Here is a 25,661-nt window from a genome sequence, read left to right on the forward strand (position 1 = left end):
TCATGGAGCCTCTCTGGGCACGGTCAGTGGTATGGTGGTGGGAAACATGCCGGCAGCCTGAGGAAGGGATAGAAGGGAGCATGGGGGTGATCCGGGGCAGCAGGACTGGGCAGCCTGGAAGGAAAGGAGGTTGTCAAGGACTGAAGAGCCTGGAGGGTGGGGAAGATGGACCAAAGGGTTACGGAGGCAGCTCAGGGTGGTCTCAGGTTGTGGTTGGAAGCATGGGCATCCTGGGGTAAAAACGGGCCTCTGAGGTGTGAGGAAGCCTGAGACAGCAGCAAATTCTGTAATGGATGGTGCCTTAACCGTGTCTCTCCCAGCACACTCAGAGTGCCTTTCCAATCCCCACTGGAGGTATACTTGGCTCGCAGATCTCTGCTCCCAGATATCCAACGCCACCAAGGAATTATTCGAAAGGAATTTTTAGTGAATGGCAGTGACCTGATTGTGTCAGTTCCAGATGAGTTTGCCTTGGGGAGTGGGGGGTAGGCGGCGGGTGCTGTGGTGTCAGCTCCCTCTTAAGAGTGCTATGATGGACACTGAGGGGCTTGGTGTAAGGAGGGGGGCTGGTACCCTGGACCTACAGGAACAAACTCCCCTTTAACCTGATTTTCCCCACTTTTAGTAGATGGACTGCTGACGACCTTGCTTTCATCCGACTTTCCATCAACCCGTTCCTCGATCAGCTTTTCGTGGTGATTGATAACATTCGGAGCCTTGCGACCCCACCTCCCCAAAGCCTAGGCTGAGGAAAGGGGCTGAAGCCTAACCTTGTGTCTTCTACTCGGCAAAGCATAGGGAATTCATACTCGAGTCATTGCCATTTTGTTGTTTGAGTCTAAGTTTTTGCCTGTAGTGGCCTTTGGTCTCTCTTGGTTCACTTGTTTTGTTTCCCTGCTGCTTGAGGAGTGGGATGCTTCAGTGTTTATTATAGCAGAAAATAAAGCTAAGTTACTTTATGTGCCCCAGTTTCTTTTCAGCTAATGCGCTTCTAGATTAAAAAAAAAAAAAAACTTTTTATATTTGTTCTCGTGTTAGAGGGAAGGTTCTGAAATTCATATATTCCAGTAGGACAAGGTAATTCAAAGCTAATTAGGAAAATAAAAATACAGCCCTATGTTCAGCACTAAATACAGTCAACATTAAACAATATTTTCTAGTTGTACTTGGGCATTAAATTTATAAAAGCATGTAATATTCATTTAAGTTGCTCCGTCGTGTTCAACTCTTTGGGACCCCATGGACTGCAGCATGTCAGGCCTCCCTGTCCATCACCACATCCCTGAGCCTGCTCAAACTCATGTCCATTGAGTTGGTGATGCCATCCAACCATCTCATCCTCAGTCATCCCCTCTTGTCTTCTATCAAGTTTAGGATTAAAGATTTTCCTGATTTTTTAAATTTAATATACTACCTTTTCCACTTCCTAAAAGCTCTTCAAAAATGTGTTATTGAATAGATATGCAGCTGCTGCTGCTGCTGCTAAGTCACGTCAGTCGTGTCCAACTCTGTGCAACCCCACAGATGGCAGCCCACCAGGCTCCCCCATCCCTGGGATTCTCCAAGCAGGAATACTGGAGTGGGTTGCTATTTCCTTCTCCAGTGCATGAAAGTGAAAAGTGAAAGGAAGTCGCTCAGTTGTGTCCGACTCTTAGTGACCCCATGGACTGCAGCCCACCAGGCTCCTCCGCCCATGGGATTTGCCAGGCAGGAGTACTGGAGTGGGTTGCCATTGCCTTCTCCATTGAATAGATATAAGCTGCATCATAATGTAATTATTGGGGACTTCCCAAGCAGTCCAGTGGTTAAGACTTTGCACTTCTGGTGCAAGGGCTGTAGGTTCAGTTCCTGGTAGTGGAACTAAGATCCCACATGCCATGTGGCATGGCCAAAAAATTAAAATTGGGTTATTAAATAAAAACAACAGCAATAATAATGTAATTATTGAACATTTAAGTTGTTTACAATTTTTTCATTACTGTGGTTAATAATTCAGTGGAATTCCTGTATATAATTCTTTCCAGTAATGGTTATTTCCTTAAAGTTTTAATATATTCCAAAAGTTAGAAATATTGACCTAAATGATTCTTTCTCTATTTCTTTTTTAAGACTCTTGATCACAGGGAATTCTGTCTTGGTCCAGTGGTCAGGACTCCAGGTTTCCACTGCAGGAGGCATGGCTTTGGTCCCATGGTGGGGAACTAAGATCCTACAAGCCATGAGATGCAACAAAACAAAAGACAGAGAGAAAACAGACTCTCTCCAAAAAAAAAAAAAAAGACTTGATCACAATTTCTTTTCAGAAAATATACCTGCTACCAGATTTCTGGTTGCCCAACATCTTTGTCACAACTGGCTTGATTCCCTACTAAAATAAAAAACTTAGTTTGTATGAGGAGACAAAACATCTAGGCACACTAAAATAAAAATTTTGTGGCCGACTGTACTTATTTCAAGTCAGTGAAGAAAAGTGCTGGGACAATTAGTTAACTGATTGCATGTGGGGAGTTAGCTCTCTCTTCATATATCTTTTATCCTATAATCTTGCAAATTTGATTAGTTCTTGTCAATATTTTGTAGATTCCATTTGATTTTCTGCATAGGTAATCATGTTGTCTGCAGATAGTTTTACTTTTTCCTTTCCAATTGAGATGCCTTTTATCAGTTGATTTCTCTCCTCATAATGGTTTGGATATTTCTCATTCTTGGCATACTCTTTTCCTTGGGTGCTGGGTGTATTTTTCCCTAGGTGTATTCCACAACTTTTAAAAATGTAATGTTATTTACTCACTTAGAAACACTTTGATCCTGTTGAGTCTTGCCTTAAGGGTTGATCAGTGGGAGTTTGAGACAAGATCCCTCTGAGTACTGTATATGATGTCAGCTGAATGACAAGTTTCTGCTATGGCTCCAGCAGACTCTCTGGAGAGAGAGGCTCTCTCTCGTGCAGGGTTCTCTCCTCCCTCTGCCACCCTTTCCTCTCTGGCCTGCCACCTGCCAGCTCCAACAGCCTCTGCTCTGCAATCCCCCCTCAACACCCAGGGGGCCGGCAGGACATGGCCTTGGCAGTCTGTGTAGACAGCAAGCTGTGGCAGCTGCACAGCTCGTCTCTTCCATGTCTCAGCTCCTAGAGATCACTGCTTATCCTCCCTGGCCTGATGCCCAGTTTTTTCACAGCCTGAGCTTCATATATTTTGGCCGGTTTTAAGGAGATCTTTGAGGTCGGTGTCAGGGCAGAGCCACTCCTGTTCTTCCATACGCATGAAGAGAGTCTGCCATGACAGAACTCAGAGAGCTCTGCCCCTGTGGGCTGGAGGGAGGCAGGTGCTGCTGCCAGGGATGATGGCAATGATGCTGGGGGTGATGGTGATGGACTTATCTCACCTGTCAGCACCCAGCACCTCTAGTGGTTACAGTGATCCTTCCTTTCAAAATGTAAGCCAGATATGTCTCCCCTATTCAGTTCCCTTCACTGGCTTTATTCTCATTCAGAATATAAGCCAGAGGTCCTTATAATGACCAGAAAGGCCCCACATTCTCATCTATGAATCCCCATTACCTCTGTACCTCCTCTGCTGTGCTCACTCTTGCTCACTCCATGCTGACCACACTGGCTGCTTGGCTGCACCCTCAACATTCCAGGTTTTCTGAGGGATTAGTGCTTTTGCATAGTCTGTTCTCCCTGCCTTGACTTAATTCTCAAATATAGCTCCTGGCCACCTCCGTCATCTCCGAGGCTGCTCAGGTCTCATCTTCTCACCTGCCTTCCTCCTGTGGCCGCCGTCCCCATAGCCCCGTGGGCAGTCAATCCTCTTCATGCTGTTCTTTCCCACACCACTCATCCCCTTCTATAATACAGTATAATTTAAAAATTTGTTTTACTTCCTGCCTCTTCCCAATAGAGAGAACCACTATTCTAACTTCTATCACCATAGAGTATGAAAACGAATTAAAAGTCATATTGAAGAACAAAAAAAGTGGAAATATTTAAAATTTCAAGACATATAAAACAATTAGGTTGTGTTCTTTTACATGAAAGTAAACAGAGACTAAAACTCACTGAAATAAGAGGTTTTGACCATGACACAAAGACCATGAGAACACAGTGCTGGACAGAAGTGAAATGAAGGGACACGTCCCATGGATTTCCCTGCCTTCCCCACGGAGGTCTCCCAGGAAGCGATGTCTGTGTGTGGTTCCAGAGTGGAGTCGGGTTCACGATTGGCCTTGTGGAGTTCCAGTGACTGGCAGCCTTTATTGGAAAGGACACCCTGTCCCTTAGGCTCTCCAGTGCCCCATCTGCCATCAGTGAGGTGCCCATGTGGGAGGGGTCTGTGTCTCAGCTCTGCTCTCCCCCATCAGGCCCCCTGCTCCAGCCTGCACAGTGCCACTCTGTCTCAGAAAATAAAAATTAAATTTATAAAAACAAATGGCACAATTAAAGAAATTATAATAAATGCAATTTAAGATCAAAGAAAATAAAGTAGAAAGCTGGAAACTTAGGGAGGTGCCTGGTGGAGTAAGAGGCCAGAGCTCAAGGGGCCTGGGCTCAGAGACTTTCAGGTTAGGTTTCCTGGCCCTTGCTTCTCAGGTTAGCCTTGTAGGCCAACATACCCTTCTTTGGATTGGGGCCTTGGTCTGGAGTGTCAGGAAAAACCATTTGTGGTAATCAGCCCGGTCCTTGACTACGGTGAGGAAGTTCACGTGGCTTCCCCTCCTTTCTCTCAGCACCAGGATTCCCCTTGGCTGTAGAGTCTGTGCCTTTGGCCTGGTTCCCCCAAACCCGAGCCCCAGCTACTCTGGTTGTCTCTGCCTTACGTCATGGCCTAGAGACTCTGCTGACCCGGCACCCAGGGCAGCTGGGAGCACCAGCCGTGGGGAAAGAGAAGTGAGGGCACAAGAGACCCCTGCTGTGGGGAGGCAGGCTGGGTGCTGTTGCCTTTTAATGTCAGTACCAAAGAACACCTTATCTGTGGTATCTGGCAGGGCTGTTGATTTTACTGTCAACTACTGATGCTAGTTTCTGAACCAGAAAAAAGACGTTGTTTGGGTGACCAGAAACAGTGCTTGTTCCAGCCACCTGTTGAACTGCTTGCAGTGAAGTAACATGGATGTGGGGCATTCCATGTGAGTCAGGTTAGGCCTGTTGTGCTTGAAAACAGCAAGAAAGTCTATTTTCAACACTCAGCCTTCAAAACGTGTTCCAAGTTTTTATCAGAGGTCATTACTTAAAACAAGAAGACACTTAGGTCATGATTGTTCCTTATGACCTTTATTACTGCCAGAAATGAAATAGTAAAAACACCATGAGTTTTTCAAAATGGCATGATTTTGTCCCATTCACAGGCTCCAGGGTTTAGGACTTGAACATCTTTTTCGGGGAGACACAATCCAACCCACAGCCACCCTCCACCACCTCCCACTTCACTCTGAGCACAAGCCCTCAGCATGTGCCCTGAGGCCTCCACATCCAGTCCCTGTCAGCTCTTGGCCCCCTGTCCTGCTGCTCTCCTCTTCACCCACTCTGCTCCGGCCACACTGGTCTCCTCACGCTCCCAAACCTCCCTCAAGTCTTCACTCCGTCTGCTTCACAACGAAGCCAACCCCGACCACCCAGTTGAAAATGGAAAACCACTCCTCTCTAAGTGCTACCTCTCTTTTCTCCTGCTGCACTTCTGGCCAGACATCTCAACACCTTTCCACAGGTTACATTGTGCAGTTTTTTTCTCATTTCTTGACAGTCTCTTCCAGCTGGACTGGAACCTCCACGGAGGCCTGGAAAGGTGTCCAGCAAAAACTGTTCCAGGGGGCCGAGAGCTGACAGGGACATGGCCTCAGGGCCCATGCTGAGGGCTTGTGCTCAGAGTGAAGTGGGAGGTGGTGGAGGGTGGCTATAGAAACTGTTGGAGAAGGCAATGGCACCCCACTCCAGTACTCTTGCCTGGAAGATCCCATGGGCGGAGGAGCCTGGTAGGCTGCAGTCCATGGGGTCACTAAGAGTCAGACACAACTGAGCAACTTCACTTTCTCTTTTCACTTTCAAGCATTGGAGAAGGAAATGGCAACCCACTCTAGTGTTCTTGCCTGGAGAATCCCGGGGACGAGGGAGCCTGGTGGGCTCCCGTCTATGGGGTCGCACAGAGTCGGACACGACTGAAGTGACTTAGCAGCATAGAAACTGTAAGAAAATATCCTTGTGAGCTAGGAGTGGGGAAGTACTTCTAAACATTGTTTTAAGCCCATAACAGGTTAAATCAAGAATGTACTAATATATTCAATATCCTGCTGAGCATCAAGAATATAACTACAATTCTGATTTGTGGAAATGGGCAAAGGATACAAATATGCTAGTTACAGAAGAGAAAACCCACAAGGGTCACAGAATATGGTAGGAGTGGAGATGGGCGCAGTGTGCCAGGGAGCAGCCTGACAAGACTGAATCCAGTGAAGCCTGCACATCCCTGAACTCCAGCATTTCTGCTCCTGGGAAACTGTGACCAGTCCCCTCAGTGGGGATATACAAAGGTGTCCTCATGGTGTTGCCTGTGGAGGCGGGAGTCAGAGCCACCTAAACGACCCACTGCCTCTCCTTCTGCTCTAATGTCAGACCCTCAGGTGGGCCTGGTTAATTCATGAGCTTCCACTTGTGGTATGGAGGACAGCAGAAGCCAACACACTAGACCCTTGCTTGGTACGTTCTTCGTTCTTTGGGCTTTCCTGACACATGTCTGACCAGAGTGTCCACACCTACTGTACGTACCCATGTGACTCTGGTTCTGCCCTGACATGTTTTTCTCCAGGGATGACGGCAAAAACCTATTAATATCTGCTAAAACTACAACTAAAACTGCAACAGCGTCTGCTCATGGCTCCCCATTTATAGCACCGACAAGGGAGCCTGGGACAAAGAGCTCATTTAGTTGTCTGTAAGCGACTGTGAGGCTTTACTTTCCACTTGGCTTTTGAACATGATCCCTAGCCCAGCTCAGCACTGCCCTTTACTCGGAGAAGCTGGCCTGCTCTCCTCTCATCATGTTGACTTTATTTATATACTTTGACCTGTGCTTAGCGTTCACTGATGCATATGTGCTTTCTCTAGTTGTGGCCAGTGGCATCTACACTCTAGTTGCTGAGCACAGGCTTCTCATCGTGATGGCTTCTCTGATTGCAGAACATGGGCTCTAGAGCACAGCCTCATTAGTTGCAGAGCATGGGCTCAGTTGCTCCGTGGCATGTTGGATCTTCCCAGACCAGGCATCAAAGCAGTTTCCTTTGCATTTACAGGTGGATTCCTGTCCAGGGAACCCCTAGGGAAGTCCTCATGTTTTATCTTGCTCTGTCCTGAACTGTAACCACTTCTCTACCCTCTGCTTTCTCCTGGATTAAAAGTATAAGTGTATATATGTGTGTGGCTCTTTGTGACCCATGAACTGGACCCTGCCTGGCTCCTCTGTCCACGGAATTTTCCAGGCAAGAATACTGGTGTGGGTTCCCATTTCCTTCTCCAGGGGATCTTCCCCACCCAGGGATTGAACCTGTGTCCATTGCTTCTCTTGCATTGGCAGGCGGATTCTTTACCACTAGCTCCACCTGTCTTTTGAAAGCCCCAAAGAAAGTGTCTGTGAAAGCCAGAAGGATGGTCGGGGTCAGGTAAGCGGCTGAACTGGTTGTTCTCACCTCAGACCCCAGAGCATTCTCTCCCACATGAGCTGTCAGCTTAGCCCCAGGGTTTCTGACTCAGAGGCCTGGGATGGGGCCTGGGAACCTGCATTTACAACAAGCTCCTAGATGCTGCTGCTGCTAGTCTAGGGACCCCAGTTTGAAGATCGCCGGATTAAGCAGACATACAGGCTGCATGAGGCACAGGAAAACCTGTGTGATGCCAAAAGCACAGGACAGACACATTGAGAGAGTGGGCCAAGGGCAGCAAGGAGGGAGAGCAGGGAGGGAGGCAGGAGAACACAGGGACAAAAGGCAAGGCTGGGCTCGTGGCCTCTAACACACCACAGCTCACCCTCTACCCCCACCCCCATCCCCCGTGGACATGCTCACAACAACAGGTGGACAAGGGAACATCCCCACAGTCTGTGAAGGCTGGAACCCCTGGGGGCAAGCCACAAAGACCCCCCCCCAGACCTGGGCATCTCACCTGAAGGACTATAAGAAGCTGAAGATCTCCTGAGACCAGGAGATGGGCAGCCCTCCCCTCAGTCCCAGCCAGGCTTGAGCTTGCAGAGACGTGGGAAGGGAAATTGGGATCTGCCGGGCAGCAGCAGCCTGCAGCAGGGAGGCAGGCAGGTCACCACACTGCCCTGCAAGCTGCTTCTCACACCCCATCACCGGCACCCCTTCACCTCCACTCTGGTCTTTCTCCCTGAGGGATCCAACACTGCCCACAAAGCGAACTCAACACAGCCTGCCTACACTTCCTTCCTTCTCAGGAGAGAGCAGAGAACTGGCAGCAAGCAACCCCAAACCAGCACTACAACCATCCCTACACTGGACCCTGCACAGGGGGACAAACGAGCCCAAGCTCCACCCCCAACAGAGGTGGGTTCAGAAAAGGAACAGTGGGTGGAAAACACCACAGACAGAGGAATATGTGTGGTATGACCCAGTTATGAGACCTTGCAGAACCAAATGACATAATGTTTAAGAATACGCTCTGAAAAGATCAGGACAGGCCATGTCCTCTGCCCCTGGGGCAGCGCTTCACCCTGGGCTCTGCAGGTACAGGGGTTGGCGGGCACAGGACCCCCGTGGAAGGCCCAACAGCAGCTTCAGGAGAGTCCCCCACACTCGGCCCCTGGCAGCACAGCAGTGTGCCCACTATGCATGAACACAGACACCTGCTCACTTCTACAACTACCTCTTTCTAACACATCCATGCCTGGGAATCTAGGCCTTTCTTCTCTTCATCAGAAGGATACCTGATCCCAAAAAGAATTCCGATTCAGTAAACTGCCTGGCTAGGGTGCAGGAGGGAGAGCATCAAGAAAGGAAAACTAGGCAGTCCAGAGCACTCAGTTCCATCCCTCCCTCCTCGGCTCTCAGGTTTTCACTCAGGAAGCACAGACTGGCTGCCGTAATGCGCCAGATATGCTGCAGTAATGTGAGGGGTGCAAAACATGAGACAGGCCATGAACAGGTACATGAAGCAGCCAATCACGCCCTGTGCTGCAGCCTCCCCTCTATCCCTGGGTCACCCATCTCCCTGGCATCACCTGTTGGTAACTCTGCTGCTGAGGTATGGTCTGAGGAATCAGCCAGGGCTGCCTCGCAAACACATGGCCATCCAGGTAGAGAGGTGACAGGTGGCTGCCTGTAACAGAATTCAAGGCAGGGGAAGAGGATCCAGTCTCACTGTCCCAGAAGGTCCCGCAAAGCAGTGGGGGGAGGGAACATGGCAGAGTTGGCCCTGGGCTCCTGTGCAGCCCAGAGCCCAGGGGGGAGGGGCCGCTGCAGCCAGCCTTCCCCTCTCACCCACCACCCCGCACACCCAGGAAGGGCTCGGTAATAAAGGAGGCTGTTATGGTCTCTGAGTCACGGTCCTCTTCATCTCCCTGCTACTGAGTCCACAGTGGAGAGTCAGAAGGATCTGCTGGAATCGCATCACTGAGACGCTGGCAGCTGGGCCCCCTGAATCCCCACGGGCTCCTGTGGGCACTAAGACTGTGATGAGGATAGTGACCATTGGGGTAAAACTGGCTCCTGCTTATTGAGGCTCAGCTGATACAAACCCTTCCTGGATGTGAGCTCATCTCATCGGTGTAGTGACCCCACACGGGGCCATCACGACCCTGTGCTATTTCAGAGAGTAGACAGCAAGGCTCAGACAACTGCTCATGCAACAGAGTCTCTGCTAGGACATCTCTGCAGGAGCTGAGAGAGCCCTGCGGAGGTCACAGAGTCCTGTTGCCTCCCAGGGTCAGAAGCTGAAAGCAGCAAGTGACAGAGACCAGAGCACATAGGAACCCATGGCCCCCAGCCAAGAACACTCTCCTTAGGTCAAGGCGGGGGGCCTCAGGGCTACAAACCCATGTTTCCCTTGAGGGAATGAAGAAGGATCCCTGAGCTGGACCAGGGGAGAGGTACCTGGAAGGGTTGCAGAAGGTGCAACCGAGCCTTCCAGCAGGACTGCCATGTTTCAGCAACAGAACCACAGCTAGCGGCCTGCACGCAGGCCCCACTGCATGGCATGGAGGTCCCAGTTCCTGTCTCAGCCCCTTCCCCCAAACTGTGAAAAAGAGGCCCTGGAAAGATGCTCAGAAATACAGTGCTAGACCCCCTTCCTGCAGTGTCCAGTGCCCACCTGCAGGTCATGGGGTTTCTGAGAAACCACAGAGTAAAGAAACTTGTTTACTTAAATTAGCACAGCATTCTCAAACATGCATGACCATGGAACCCAGAAAGTTTTGAATCACAAAGTGCCAAATACACCAGACCTTAGGAGTTACACCACTCCATTTTAAGTTCAAAAAATCAGGGTGTGGAACAACTTGCCATGGGTGTGTAACTAGCTAGAGACAGCACCAAGACACAAACCGACCCTCCCAACCCCAAGGCCACATTGACAAGGCTCACTTCACCCAGGGCCTGCTGGCACAGGGACCACAAAGCTGGGCAGTAGAAGCATAGACTTACATTACTGGCCAACGTGTCCTGAAGTCTGACAACTGGAATCCCCACGGGACCAGAGGCAGAGCCAGGCTGCAAGCTGAAATCAGAGTCCTGTAAAAAAAAAAAAGGGAACAAAGCCCACAGAAATCACCCTGGCTCGTCTTCTGGCAGAGACACACATGAAGTAGACCCATAGCCTTAGCAGCTCAAAAAAACCCAGTATGGGACTTCCCTGGTGGTCCAGGAGCTAAGACTCTGGGATCCCAACGCAGGGGGCCTGACGAATCCTGGTCAGGGAATTAGATGCCACAACTCAGATCAAAGACTCCATGTGATGCAACTAAGACCTAGCACAGCCACATAAGTAAATATTTAAAAATAAATAAAGCAGTATTCACCATGTGAACAAAATGGCCAGCTGTTTCATGAGAGCTCCCAAGCAAGGCGGCCATCCCCTTCTCTGCCTGATTCCCTGCTTGGTCTGAGAACTTGCCTGGTGTTGGCAGGGAGACAGAGGACCAGCCCATAGCAGTGGCTCACCCACAATACCACCCCACAACATCCCTTGCAGTGTTGCCAGCACCTACCACCCTGCTCCTCCAGGAAAGGCCCCTCCTTCCTCTCCAAGCACCAAAAAGAGGGGTTGGGGAGGTGGGTAGGAGAAACATTTCAAGCCTCACCGTCGGATTGACTCCAAATTCAATGGGTAGCACCAGCAGCACAGAACCCACAGGGAGAACCATAGCCCCCTGTAGCCGTTCGCCCCCTCCAAGCCCTTTCTGTTTTTCAGAGAGCACTCGTTGCCAATGAGTCCCAGTCTGTGCTCCTTGCTCTGTCCCGAGCCTTGTTCTGAATCCTTGATGGAAAAGCAAAAAGACTGAGACACATAGCCTGAAGTGACCCTGACCTCTAGCTTCCAAGGAACCTGGAGCCAGAAAAGAAGACACACCAGCCATTCTGCCTAGCCTGGCCCCTGAGAGCTGGGCTCCGGATTACCTTCAGTTCTGACTGCTTTTGAGTTTGCTCCTTGTGGCTATTGGCCTTGGGCTCCAGGCTAGGCCTGCTTGTGTCCTCGGGCTTCAGGGTGCCACATGGGGAGTTGCGCTGTGAGGAGGTTGCTGAGGACTCTCAGGACTCAGTGCTCAGGTCAACACCACTGTCTCCCTGGCTGCTCTTAAAGCCCTGCTATGATGGAGAAGGCAGTGGCACCCCACTCCAGTACTCTTGCCTGGAAAATCCCATGGACGGAGGAGCCTGGTAAGCTGCAGTCCATGGGGTCGCTAAGAGTCGGACACGACTGAGCGACTTCACTTTCTCTTTGTACTTCATGCATTGGAGAAGGAAATGGCAACCCACTCCAGTGTTCTTGCCTGGAGAATCCCAGGGGCGGGGGAGCCTGGTGGGCTGCTGTTTATGGGGTTGCACAGAGTTGGACATGACTGAAGCGACTTAGCAGCAGCAGCAGCATGCAGGACACACAGCCAGTCAGCAACTGAGTCCTGAAGAGCAAGACCTGGGGCATGACATGTCTCCTGGCCAGAGTCCGAGATCACAGGTACATGTGGGCATGGCCAGACGCCAAGGACCCAGGGTGGGTACTCCCTGGCCATCCCTTCTTTCTCCCTTCCACAAAGGCACCTCCTCCAGACCTGAAAGCAAGACTGGAGACCAGCGATGAGCCAGGGTCACCACTTGGCCAGGGAGAGCACGAGTGGGCCGCTGGAATGGCCCTAGACAGTCAGCAGATGCTTGGTGCCTAGGGGCCACTCACCTCAGCAGAGCCAGGCTTGGTGCTGGTGAAGGCAGAGGCAGCTTTGGTCCAGGAGTCACTAGTCGAGGCCTGAAGGGGGAGGGCTGCTAGGAGAAAGACAGAGTCAGGACATCAAAGAGGAACAACCAAGCCAGAAACACGGCTACAGGCAGCTCACACAAACTCAAGTCTCCAAACCACCTCCCTCCTCAGTCTGACACCTTCACTCAACATCCCAACATCCCCAGAAACATTTCCATAAATGAGCTTCCCATGATTTCATGGACGAGGAGCTCCAGGTAAACATGCCAGCAACCTCTCACTCTGCTGTGGTAAAGCTTTTTTCACATAAGCCAACTATTTATTTCTACAAATTGGCACCTCCCTACAAGTCTTTGAACAAGTCAAGCTGATCGTTACTCAACTGTTGTTAGCTCAACCATTCTTGAGAATCCAACAAAAGTCACGGACCCTGTGTGTGCCGAAAACCTCCTGAGCTCTTTTCCAAGATCCAGGGCCCTTCTGAAGCCATCCACACACCCCTGGTCTGAGCAACCACGAGACACTGCACAATCCAGGAGGGAAAACCTTGATAGCCAAGGGCAACTCCCGAGTTGGTCCACTCTGCTTGACCATGCTGGCAGATACGTATCTTTGGACATTTACACTGTGACACTCACCACTCTCACAAAACCAAACTGACTGATACCAAAATTTACTGAAAGACTACTGTACTTTCAATCAGAGTTGACTATTTCCCAATATTACATTGAAATGTTTAGAATCAAGGTTTTAATCAGAAACATGAGGACAGGCCGTGTGGTAAAACTAAGAGAACCAGGCTCAGAACCCAGGCTGTCTGTCATGTGGCTCTGGGGTTGTCACTCACTCTGGAAGTCTTAGCTGCTTTGAATAAAAGAGCTAGAAATGGATGATTTCACCAAGTTCCCACTGCCCGCTCTGCAGGGCCTTGTCCAAAGCAGGAACTCAAGAAGAATCTGCTCAATTAAAATGGTTTCCTATTTTAAAATGAAAGATTACCAGAAAAATACCATTGGATAAGAAATTCTTTTAAATTCAGGGAAACAGATTTTCTACAAATTAAGGGCCACCCTAGTATGGTTTCAAGTCTAAGACAACATTTGGGGAGGGGTTGACAGAAGCTTCCTTCTGGCAAGAAAAGGGCGCACAGTACAGATGGTAAAGCTCTGGACTCCTGTTCTCCCAAAGAGTCGTCTGCTGCTCGCCCTGAAGGAAGAAAGGATAGCTGATGTGGGTGAGAATTAAGCCAACTACTGAGCGACATCAGCCAAGTGGGGTGGGGACGACTCTTTCCCATCACTTGATGCAGAATGCTCTGCTCACCACCACACTTCATGCAGGGAAACTCTTACACTGTTCACAGGTTGCAGCGGCATGTGGTGCTCAGATGGCATTAATCCCAGACTCAGCAGAGGAAGCCAGGAAATAGGCAATGCTGTGTCTCTGCTCATGGCCCCAAGGGAGAATCCTCCCTGAGAAGGGCCACAAGCCTGGAAGGTGGCCTGAGCCTCGGGGTCCGAACACAAGCTCCTACCTTGAGTGCTGCTCTCCCAGATTTTGGTGCCCAGGCTGCTGCCGGGCATAGGCCCATCGCCCTGCTCCAGACACAGGGTGTTCTGCTTCTTCGCAAACCAAGAGGAATCTGAGAGGTAAGACTTTGGCCTTTGACAGGAACCTATGGAGAAGAGGGTGATGGGGTCCAGCCTCGATAGCAGACCTGAAAAATGAGCTCCCCCCAAAATGACGACCCTGGGCTCCAAAACCACACCTGAAAACTGCTCCAGAGAATTCACCAACCGTCGGTTAAAACCTCCACCACGCGGGAACTGCAATGCCAACCAAACCACCCCTGAAAGTGCCCAGTGGGCTGTGATTTGAGACCACAGTAGGGGGAGGCTGGGTTTCAGGGGCTAACAGGTCTACGTCCTGCTCAGCCCATTTCAGCTGGTGTCAACAAGGACCAGTCACCCTCTGAGAGCAGGGAAATCACACCATCTACCCCACGGAGCACAGGGACAATGGGCCCTGGGAGGCAGTGCCTGGGAGGCAGCGCCTGGCTTGTAGCATGCCATTCTTCCTCTCCCAGCCCAGACAGAATTCAGAACATTCTGACTGCAGGCTACAGGTCTCTGCATCCCAGCCCCCTTGCATCACGCCCCATACCTGGAGGGCTTCCTCCTTCTTTCACCTCTCCTCCTCCAACAGGCGGTGCTGCTTCTTGGTCAGGATCTCAATGAAGTCTTTGCCCACCAGAGCCCACATCACTCTCCTCCCCAGGGCTGGATCAGCAATTTTCAATGATGGCATCTGAACCAAGATTCACAAGGAAGGGCAATGGTTACTTTTACTGCAAGCTAAGAATAACCTAACCCTACAGACACCCAAAATAAGAGCACTGAGTCAACTCAAAAGGCCAGGTGCTTAGCTGGCTTGGGCCTCAGCATATTCACTATCACCAGGGTCTAGGAAACCCAGAGAGGATTTCTACACCCTTCTCATAACCTTGTAATGCACTGTTATCTGGAACCAAACAGGCTACAGTGAAGAAAACAGGCCTCAGAGGCCCAGCTCCACTCCCAACCAGCTGTGTGATCCTGGACATACCACTCAACTTCTCTGGGCCTCAGCTTCCCATCTTTAAAACTGGGACACTGCAGGGCTGTTATGGGAGTGCAGCAGGGCTGTGAGCAACATGAGGACATGAATCCTTTCTGTTTTGCTCTTAACCCAGTACATGCCCAGAACCTAAGATATTCAGCGAAAGGGCAAACTCAGCAACCCATGGCAGTGGCCATGACCCACCTCATTTTGCCTGGATCCTTCTTCCCCTGAAGATTTGAGCTGACACCCATGTCCGTAGTTCAGGTCAAATGATTTCATGGTCTCTCTCTGCTCTTCTGACTTCTGGGTGACCAGCTTGGCCTCCTCTGCCTTCTCACAGGGGGCTTTGGTTACATCAGAGGCAGCATGGGCTGCCCACTGTAGCGTGTAGTGGCTGCTCCCACTGCCGCATCCAAGACCTCCAGGAAAGGCCTCGTCTGCGGACCTAGAGAGGAAGGAGGATCTTGTCAGCTCAGAAGTGGCTCAAGAAGGAGAAGCCACATATGCACACAGCACACACACAAGCTCAGCCCCAGTCTGTCATTTCCTCCTGGTGTCCCCTCCACCCAGAAGAAGGGGTGGCTGGTGACATGCTGTTGCGAGCCTGTGGGGAAGCCACCCCAGAGCACTGCTCCAGCAAAGCCCATGGGGAAAGCTGCTCTATCCTCACCCCCTCCCCAGGCTAGTACTCCTATCCTTTCTCTTTGCCTAGTAACCCAGTAGAGCTACAGAAAAGAGATAAGGGGCAAGACTTAGAACTGGGCCACAGAGGGAGCCCAGGCCTCACTCACTGCCAGTCCCCTGGGGCAGAAACCAGAAGTAAAGCCAGGTCTTGTCATCTTGGGCCTAAAAAGCTCCTCTAGATCCACACCTACAAGAACACACATTCTCTTGTAGTGCCTTGTTCAGAGATACGAGTGAATCCACATTCTCCTGTGGCACCTTGTTCAGATACAAGTGAACTATAGGCCAGGCCTCTGTGCCCTGAACTCTTGAGGAGGCCGGGAAGCAGGAAAATTGTCTTCTTTGGCACTTGGGTGGGGCCTGTGCAGCGTCAGGGATATGGGCTGCATGAGCTCTGCCCCTATCCTGATCGCAGGCCAGCTGTGGGCAGTGAGCAGATGCTGAGCACAGGGCACCCACCCCAAAGCCTCCGATTCTGGAGAGGCGCTCTTTGGGCCTAAGCAGCCACTCATGGCCCCTGCTTACTGCCTGGATATCACCAAATGTGTGTGGGGTAATCCCCAGAGTGGGGTTGCTTGTCTTTCATGGAGAAGCAAAGGCTCTCAGGGAAGATCTCTCTCTGCAGGGCCAGGAGGCCAGCAATGCCCCAGCAAAGAAACTGCCTGGCAGCAATCGGGGGCTGAGAAGTATAGTCAACCGACCAGTGCTCACCAGGTACCATGCACAGAGAGTGACCACAACCCTGTGGTGGTGACCCCTTGGCTGGACTTGGAGGAGACATACGGAGACTGAACTTTTGAGACCGGTACTGGGACAGCAACTTCAGGGGGACTACCCAGATGGGAACTCTAGTCTCAGTTCTGAAGCCACAACAATATGCCACAAGAGAAGCAGACAGCAGGGTTAGAGCCAATGATGGAGGTGCTCACACATGATGGCCTTGGTGGGCGGTCACCCCTGGAACACTACGAGAGGGAAGGAGTTGGGGCGGGCCCTGACACACTGCAGGACAGCATGCGTGAGGTGCTGCTGGAAACACCGCTAACAGAACCATAGCAACAGAAAAGGACCCGGGACTCTGCTTCTGGTTTTCCTTTTGACTTTCAAAAGCATCCCGTTCTGATGACTCTCATAGCAGGAAGAAGTGTCACCGCCACCTAGCCTAACAGACTTCTCCCCAAATCCTCCTGGCTCCAGCTTCTGGCTCAGGTTGTCCACCAGGATTCTCTGGCCCAAGAAGGTCTGCTTGGCCAGCTCCTTCTTCTCGCCTGCACTTACCCCGGGGGTGGCCATCAGCCTGGGGGTCCAGCTCAGGCCGGCCCTCCACTCCCACCTCTCGCTAAAGTCGCTGCTCTCAGGGGACTTTCAGCCCATGGCGATGCTCCTGTCCCCAGGGCAGGGTCTGGGACGGCCTGGCCACTGGCTGGCCAGCAGGGGTGGCTCATCCTCTGGCCCCCACGGATCCTGGGCCTCCCATTCCCGTCAGAGTTTGCGGAAGCGGGGCGGGGGGGGGGCGGGGCGGAGGTGGCTGGTGCAGAGGCCGCCTTTGCCTGAAGGGCCAGTTCTCGGCATTTTCAGAAGCTGCTGCTGGTCATCTTGGAATAAGGCCCTCTTGGCTTCCACACAGCCATTCTTGAAGCCCCGGGAGCCCAAGGCATCAGGGTGTCTATAGGTGTCTGGGATGTAGTCTCTGACTAAGGGCCACCGGGCCCCACATGCAGGATCCTGCCAGGAGGCACCAGGACCCTGGCTCAATCAAGAGGCCACCTCCTTGGCAGCGAAGTTTCTCTGGCTATACACACAGTTGCTCAGCTCCAGGGGGAGGGCACGCCTAAAGGCCTGGGAGCCTCAGTTATTGGCCTCAGGCCCACTGTTGTCCTTGGGGTGCATCCTGCTAGACCAGCAGGACTCCCTGAAGTCGCCCTTCCTTCCCATGGCCTCCTCCCACTCTCGGAGCATGCCCTTATCCCCGGGCTCGGTACCTCGCTGCCGCTGCTGCCGCTTGGGAAACTCCTCCTACTCAGAGTCCTCACTGTGGGTCTCACTGGCGAACCTCCACTGGGGCTTGTCCTGGGGGAAGTCATCCAGCGGCTCAAACTCCCGTGGACCTCAGCCCCGGCCACTCCTCTGGCTTCCACTGTAGAGGCCCAGCACCCTGAGGATGCCCCCCACACACAGGCTGCTACCAGTGGGCTGCCAGGGGAAGGTCAACTCTCAGAACCCATGGCTATGCCTGCAGGCTGGCCCCGGGGCCCCAAAGCCTTGTTCCTAATCAATGAAGATCCAGTTATTCCTCCTGGTCACGAGTGGGTGGCTGGTCTCCCTGAAGGATCTAGACTCTGGGGCCCCACCAAGGTTGTTCTCCCCCTCGGGATGGCTGGCCTCATGGTCCGAGCTGGAACAGACTGAGCCCTGGTCCTCTGAGGTGGCTGGGGCCACACTGGCCAGCCCAGGGTCATTCTTTTGGTCCTCGTCCTCAGCTGCTTCATGGACAGGCCCCATCTCCTGGGACAGGTGGGTGCTCCCTTCTGCCAGCTCACCTTACTTTCACAGGAAGGAGCCATAACACATGCGCTCAACCCCACCCCATGGCTCTGCCCCCAAGGTTCTGTGGGATTTGCCTCTGACCCCAGGGTTCCTCCTGGGCCTTCAGTCACCATCAGAGCCTCTCACAGCCATTCTCATCTCACTCCCCTTCCCCAGAACACACTGGTCCCTCCCAAGGCACCCCTTCCCTGAAGGCAGTGTCTCCCGGGACAGGGCCTCCTCCCAGAGCTCATCTCACTGAGGACCGAGATTCCTCCTTCAGCTGCAGGGCAGCAGGACCAAACGACGCCTCACCTGACACGCACGTCCATGGCCAAACTGTCGCTGGATTTCAGGTGGGTCAGCGAGTAGCCCTTTCTCTGCAATGCCATGTAATCCTTGGGGCTCCACACAGGGGCGGGGTCAATGGCAGTCACTTTCCTTTCCGGCAGCGGGGGCACACAGCACTGGTCCTCAGCATGACAGCCGGTCCCACTGAGGGAATCCAGGGGCTTTATGGGTTTCATCAATCCTGAAGGAAGCAATCAGCCAATCGTTCACCTTGTTCAGCAAGCCATAGGTCGTCCACAGGCCCAGAGGAGACAAGCTGCCCCAACCATCACGCAGATGCAGCACCCCACCTGCTTCATGTCATCTGATCACAGAACCTCTAAAGGCACACACACAATCTGAAAGGCCTGTTCAAAGACCTTGGAGGTCCAATATTAGCTCCCAGTGAAGAGTTCCTATGTTGAAGGGTATAAGAAACTTGCAAATGGAAACAGGACACAACCAACTAGAGAGCTCATGGCTGGTGGCAGAAAGCTAAGGGGTCAGGCAGCTAGCAGCAGGAGATGCCCGACGGTCTCTTGCACAGACACAGGAAAGATGAGCTATGCTCCAGGAAGTCCACACACACCAAGGAGCCAGCGTCTGTTTGCCTCCAAACTCTGCAAGAAGATTCAGAAAGGGGTCTGGGCTTCAGCTCCGCCTGTTTCTGCCCCTGAGCTTACAGTGATATACCACATTCTGTCCAGGGAAGGGGAGAAGGGGGACACACAGATGACACTCAACTCTTAACTTGCCCAAGGAGACAGGGATACACTGACATCTCAGTCCAATCAGATACAAACCAGCCAGGGAGACAGCATCCCCCACCAGGGCCCGTCTGTACACTTCTTCCTGATGGGATGCTGTAGACTACAGTAAAGATCTCCCATTGGGCCGGAGTCTGTGTAGAAAAGAGGGTCTGATTTTTCAGATACTTCACAAAGCTAATTACTGGCTGCCAATGTTTTTGTGCCCATTTTTAAAGCTGAGATAATCTGATCAGGAAAATGGTTCTGCATCAGGCCAGTGGTTTTATACTTTCTTTCAGTTTTGGAGTGCTCTGTCCAAATGTGATCAATATATGACTCCAGCACAAAGGTAGTCTGAGTCATGTGGTGGTGAGGACCCTCTCTGGAATCCTAAAATTACACACCATTTACTAAGTATTAATTATGAGGTATGCAGAACTGTTCAGCACTACACAGACCTATTTTTGGCAATATGGCAGCTCATATTACCTGAAAAAAACCTCCTGTCACAGAAACGCTGCACAAAACATACTACACATTTCATTTGCAGAGCTCTGCTCCCCCAAAACCAGGAAACTCCCAGGGACCTGAAACCACAGCCATGGGCAAGAGCCATGGGCCAGAGGCACGAGCAAGGGCTCCCTAGAGCGGAGCCAGGGACACATCTGTCAGATGCAGAAATCTACAGGTGTGCTCCTAAACACCGACCCCTCACCCTTCCGACAAGAGATGGGGCTTCTCTGCACAAGGCAGAGAGCTATAGCTGAGGTGCTGCTTACACAAAGACCCTCAAAGGGCTATGTGTTCAATTTCAAGACAGAAAACCCTCATGCTCTTTAGGACAGGGAGATGACTGAACTAGTGTCCCAGCCAGGGCCAGGGCAGGGAAAACAGTCACCTGTGAGGAATTCATGGCCACATGCCAGCTTTCATGCAGGCTTGGGGGCACCAGAGTGGAGTTCATATTTACACTCCTAGAATTCTCCAGAAACTTCCTGAGGTACAATAAAAGGTAGTTCTAGGCGGGCAGAGGAAAACATAGAGCCACCCTGGAAGGATACACTGTCAAAGCAAGCTACACAGAATCCACAAGGTAAGAATAGCTCTGCTGGAAATGAACTCATGAGTCAAAACCCCCAGAACATTGTGGGGAAAGCAGTCCACCACAAGTCCACAGCAAGTTCATAGGATCATGCACTATCCCCAAGAACTTCAGAAAACAGATCAAAATGTTAAACACCAGAGAATTACTCTTTACATTATTAAAAGCATAAAAGAAAGAATTGAAAACTCACAAAAATACAAGACACAAGAATAAAAATCTGAGGGGAAAAGTCTAGTAATAAAAATACAGTCACTGAAATTAAAAACCCACTGGACAGTAAAAAAAAAAAAAAAAAAAAAAAAACAGCAGATTAGACACAGTTGGAGATAACATGGAATTAGAAAATATTTCTAAGCATTTTCCCAGAAGGCACCACATAAATCAGCTCTCATATATTCAAGAGACTCGGAGGCAAAGTGAGAGGTATCATGATGCAGATATTTGTATAGCACAATAAGTACAAATAATCTAAGTGGATGACCTAGGAATAAAGGATACAAAGAATGAAAAAAGGCAAATAGTTAACATGATAATTAGAAGAGAAACTCCCAGAAGGGATGAAAGCCATACAACCTTAGATTTGAGCACCATGAATTTTAAGCAGAATAAAGTAAGGATAGATATAGATACATACCTAGACACAGCAGTTTGAGAAAGAACTACAGGAGACCAAAGACAGAGAGATCTTAAAGTAACACAAACCAGATACAGGAGCCACAAGAAAAGGAATACTATCTTCACAGTCCTAAAAGAAAGTAACTGCAAACCTAGAGTTCTATACCAGCTACACTATCGTTCAAGAGAAAGGCTGTCGTAGGTGAAAAATAGGGCTCAGTCGTTCAGTCGTGTCAAACTCTTCGTGGCCCCATGGACTGTAGCCAGTCAGGCTCCTCTGTCTATGGGATTTCACAGGCAAGAATACTGGAGAGGGGTGCCATTTTCTCCTCCAGGGAATCTTCTAGACCCAGGAATGGAACCCATGTCTCCTGCATTTTCAGGCGAATTCTTTACTACTGGCACCACCTGGGAAGCCCCATGTGAAGAATACATATTGCCAAAAAAGTTTCCTAGAGGCCTTGACAGAATGTACCTTCTGAAAAAATAAATGGAACCCAGATGAAAGGATAAGCAGCAAAGAAACTAGTGAACATACAGGCAGATCTGAACAAACATAGACTGAATAAAAGAACAAAGATGATTATTTGGTAAGAATCATAACAAGGGAAAAATTAAAATTCCAGGCAAAAATTACAAGACTCATGAACTAGAGCTCAGGTTCAGGATAAACTGATAAGCCTTTGTTAAGTCAAGGCTGCTTGTTAGAATTTAACCTAACCACTCACAGTAGAAGCAGAATGTAGAAGGAAAACAAAAAGAATCAGAAAACTTGACACTCCCTCCTTCAATCTAAGGGGAACAACTTTGGCAACTAAAGTCACAGATTCTCAATGTGGGTAAAACCAGACACATCTTAAATATACAAAGATATTCTCCTCCAAAAAGGGCTCAGGCTGACAATAAAAAGTTGGGGAAAAAAGATATGACACGAAGACTAATTGAAAGAAAATTGGAATGAAATTATGATCAGATAAAGTAGACATTAAAGATAGAAAACCCAAGTAACAAATGTGCTATACGAAGATGTAAGAAACAAGATGCAGTCATCCCAAGCCTATATGCTTCCAGGTAGGTAAAACAACTGACAGGTTTATAACATGTGACAAATCCACAATCATAGCGGAAAATGTTCACACACCTCTTAGTAACTGATCAAAGGGATAAAAAACTGTGATGATATTTGTACAGCACAGTTAGCAAGCACACTTTAACAGACCATGTCCAATAGGAGAATACATTCTTTTCAAGCCCCCGAGTGAAGTTTGATCTGCCACTTGTTAAAAATAAAGTTTTACTGGAAAGCAACCACACCCATTTACTTACTATTGTCTGTAGCTGTTTCTGTTCTACAACAGCAAAACTGGAGTAACAGTTCATTGACTAAACTATTTATTATCTGGTATTAATAGAAAAAAATTATCACTGCTGGTCTATATCATACAGACCATGATATATGACCAAAAGGCAGCCACAGTAGAAATTAGCATCATAAGGGTGATATTAAAACTCTGTATTTGGAAATTTTACAATGTACCATTAAAAATCACTCAAAATCAGACTAATATTTAGAACTGAACAATAATAAAAATGTTATTTTAAAATTCAGTGGTTCATAAACTCAGGTGAGACTTAAATACATCAGAAAACTCAGAAACTAGTGATCTAATTAAGCATCCAACATAATTGGATAAATAACAAAATAATTTCAGTGGAAAAATGGGGGGAGGCAGAAATTAATGACATAAAAAACAAATAAAAGACAGGAATTAAGAACTTCAAAAGATACGTTTTTAAAAATGACATTTAAAAAAATGACGTTCGACAAACCTTGGGAAAGACTAATCAAGGAAAAGAGAGAACACAAAGAACACTAAAGAACGGAAAGAGGGACAAAACTACCTGGCAGAGATATGAAAATTAATTAAGACAATTTATGATTCATAATCTTAAAGTCTCTTCCTAACAATTCTTTGGGAGAGGTACTAATATACCCTCATTTTGCAAACAAGGAAGTTAAAACTCAGAATGGATATGTGAGTTGCAAAGAGGTCATACTGGAATCCTGGTGGGGTCTGTCTACCTCCAAAGGCAAGGCCCTTGACCACACCACATATCCTGGCCTTCCACTGCACCTTGGTGATTACCCGAGGGATGCAGGGCCTACGGGTAGAAATCCACTGGGGCCTGAGCGGGCAGGATCCGTGGGTCCATGTAGAAGCCCAGTATCTGGGGGTGGTGTGGGTAGAAGGTGTGCTACGGGTGGAATGGCAGAGGGTATGCCAGCTGCCAGTGCTGCATCTTGTACAGCTGCTCCTGGCAAAGACAGAAACCCGGCTGCACAGGTGCTGCAGAGCAGACAGTCTGTGTGTGCACGCACACACACTCTTCCAGGAAAAACCCACCCAGACAGAAGACCAAAGAGGGGAGGCCCCAGTGTATGCATGACAACGTTCAGGCCCAGGCCCTCTCCCAGGACGGATGCATGGTCATGCCATTGTCACACGGGACCCTGGGGCTCCTCCACTACACGCGGTAGCTTGGGTGCTCACACAGATCAAAGGCTCTCCTGGTGCTGACACATGACCAGCATACCTCCAAGAGCAACGCTCCCCAATGCTCCTCCCTGCCCCCAACCCCCACTGCCTCTTCAATCCACTCTCCACACTCCGATGCCCTAACCATGGCCGGAGTCTTCCTGGGTTCTCCACAGCTCTCCATCTAACAGCTGGAATCCCACAGGGCTGCATGTGATCTACAGGGTTCTGTGGGTCCTGACCCATCTGCCTCTCCAGCATAACCTCCCATGACTGCCTTGGCCTCTAGTCGACATACCTGCCTGCCCACCTGCTTCAGGCCCTGGAAACATGCTGGGCCATCTCTTCCCTGGGCCCCACTCACCCACACCCCTCCTTCAGGTTTTAGCTTAAAGAGCACTTTCTCTGGGAAGCCTGACACAGGTTCCAAGGAAGATCAGGTCCCCTGTTCTCGGCTCTCACTGCACTGGTGTTTCTCCTGTGGTTTCTCCTGTGGCCCCCCTCCCTACATCAGGGGATCGTGTGCCAAGTTCACTGCAGTCCACACACCTGTACCACTGGAGGTGGTGCAGAAAATGTTCATTGCATGAATGGATGAACATAACACATCAATAGAGTATTAAAACTCAAGGATCTAGACCTAATGAGGGTTCATTTCAGACCCTGGTCCACAGCACCCCTGGGGCTTCCCTCACAAGTGCATCCCGAACCAGCATCCTGGCCAGACACAGGTGCAGTCAAACAAGCAGGGCAGCTGACCTGGCACACCCTATCCTACCAGCCTGCTGGCTCAACTGCAGCCTGGGCTGGGTTCCCTGGACGGCTCGCCAGTGCTCACAGCACCTCTTAGGAACGCTCGGCACTTAGTAAGCAGAGCTCTCCCAGGATCTGCCCACAGCTCCTCCTCCTGTTTAGACCCCAGGTCCCCAGAGGAAGCTGACCAGGCTACTCTGGCACATTCAGACTTCTTCTACTCTTCAGGAAAGATTTACCTGCCACTGCCCATCCCTATCTTCCCAAGAAAACTTCCCTAGAGCAGCTGTTATGACTGTGTCTGGCTGGAGTGACTCCAGAGATCTCTCCAGTCAGCAGTAAATCTTCACCAAACCGAGGAGTGAGCATGGTGCCCGCTCACAGTACAAAACTACAACAGCACAATGAATGTACGTAACTCTCTAGAACATAGGCCACAGTGGGCTTCTTTTTCCTAGGAGCCCAAGAAAAATAGGGTCTGGGGAGAAGGTTGTAAAGGCACCTTTAAAAAATTCTGGGGAAAGGTGGAAACTTCATCTGTTTCCCCAGGGCACCCACACTTTGGAACATTTTCGTTAAGTAGTTAGAATAGGAAAAAGGAGCCCAGAAAGGCGGTGGCTAAAAGATAATGAAGGGGAAAGCCCATGAAATAGAACAAAGGAAGGTCTGAGGACCAGAGTGAGGATCTCAGGTAGAACAAAGAGCACTCCTGGCTTGCCCAATTTACATAGGGCAGGCCCAGGGGGAGGAAAAACACACAAAACAAGGAGCCAAAGGCTGGGGTCGCTCTCTCTCCTGTGTGCTCTCGTTCTCGCTCTCTCTCTCTCTCTTCACGTCTTTTGGCTCAGCATGCTCTCATGCCTCCAGGATGTACTTTCCTTTTATTTTCTAAATAAAACTAAGCTGTAACACAGAGCTGTTAACTCTGATCTGTCTGAGAGCTATAACACGGTCTGTCCGAGAGCTGAAAGCTGTAACACAGTCTGTCCCAGAGCTGTGACACGCCAAGGGCTTTAAGGTCCATCACTTCAAATTTTTGTTGTAAGGAGACAGAATTCCCCTGACTTCCCTGCTGTCTCAGATGATAAAGTGTCTGCCTACAATGTAGGAGACCAGGGTTGAATCACTGGGTTGGGAAGATCTCTTGGAGAAGGAAATGGCAACCCACTTCAGTATTCTTGCCTGGAAAATCCCATGGACAGAGGAACCTGGTAAGCTAGAGTCCATGGGGTCGCAAAGAGTCAGACATGACTGAGTACTTTCTTTTCTGACAATTTTTGACTACTAACAATAATGTACCAGACTTCCCTGGGGGTCCAGTGTTTAAGAATACACCTTTCAATGCAAGG

General features: G+C 50.0%; 1 non-coding gene and 1 pseudogene across 1 annotated transcript; both read right to left on the reverse strand.

Moving 5' to 3' along the window:
- LOC102283504 (protein PRRC2B-like) lies at positions 1-23,707 on the reverse strand (annotated as a pseudogene).
- LOC138986546 (small nucleolar RNA SNORD62) lies at positions 9,536-9,621 on the reverse strand. The gene has a single exon (XR_011463359.1). It is a non-coding gene; the product is annotated as a small nucleolar RNA SNORD62 (small nucleolar RNA).
- Positions 23,708-25,661: the final 1,954 nt, after the last annotated feature.

The sequence above is a fragment of the Bos mutus genome, chromosome X (assembly GCF_027580195.1).
Source record: "Bos mutus isolate GX-2022 chromosome X, NWIPB_WYAK_1.1, whole genome shotgun sequence".
Taxonomy (NCBI): domain Eukaryota; kingdom Metazoa; phylum Chordata; class Mammalia; order Artiodactyla; family Bovidae; genus Bos; species Bos mutus.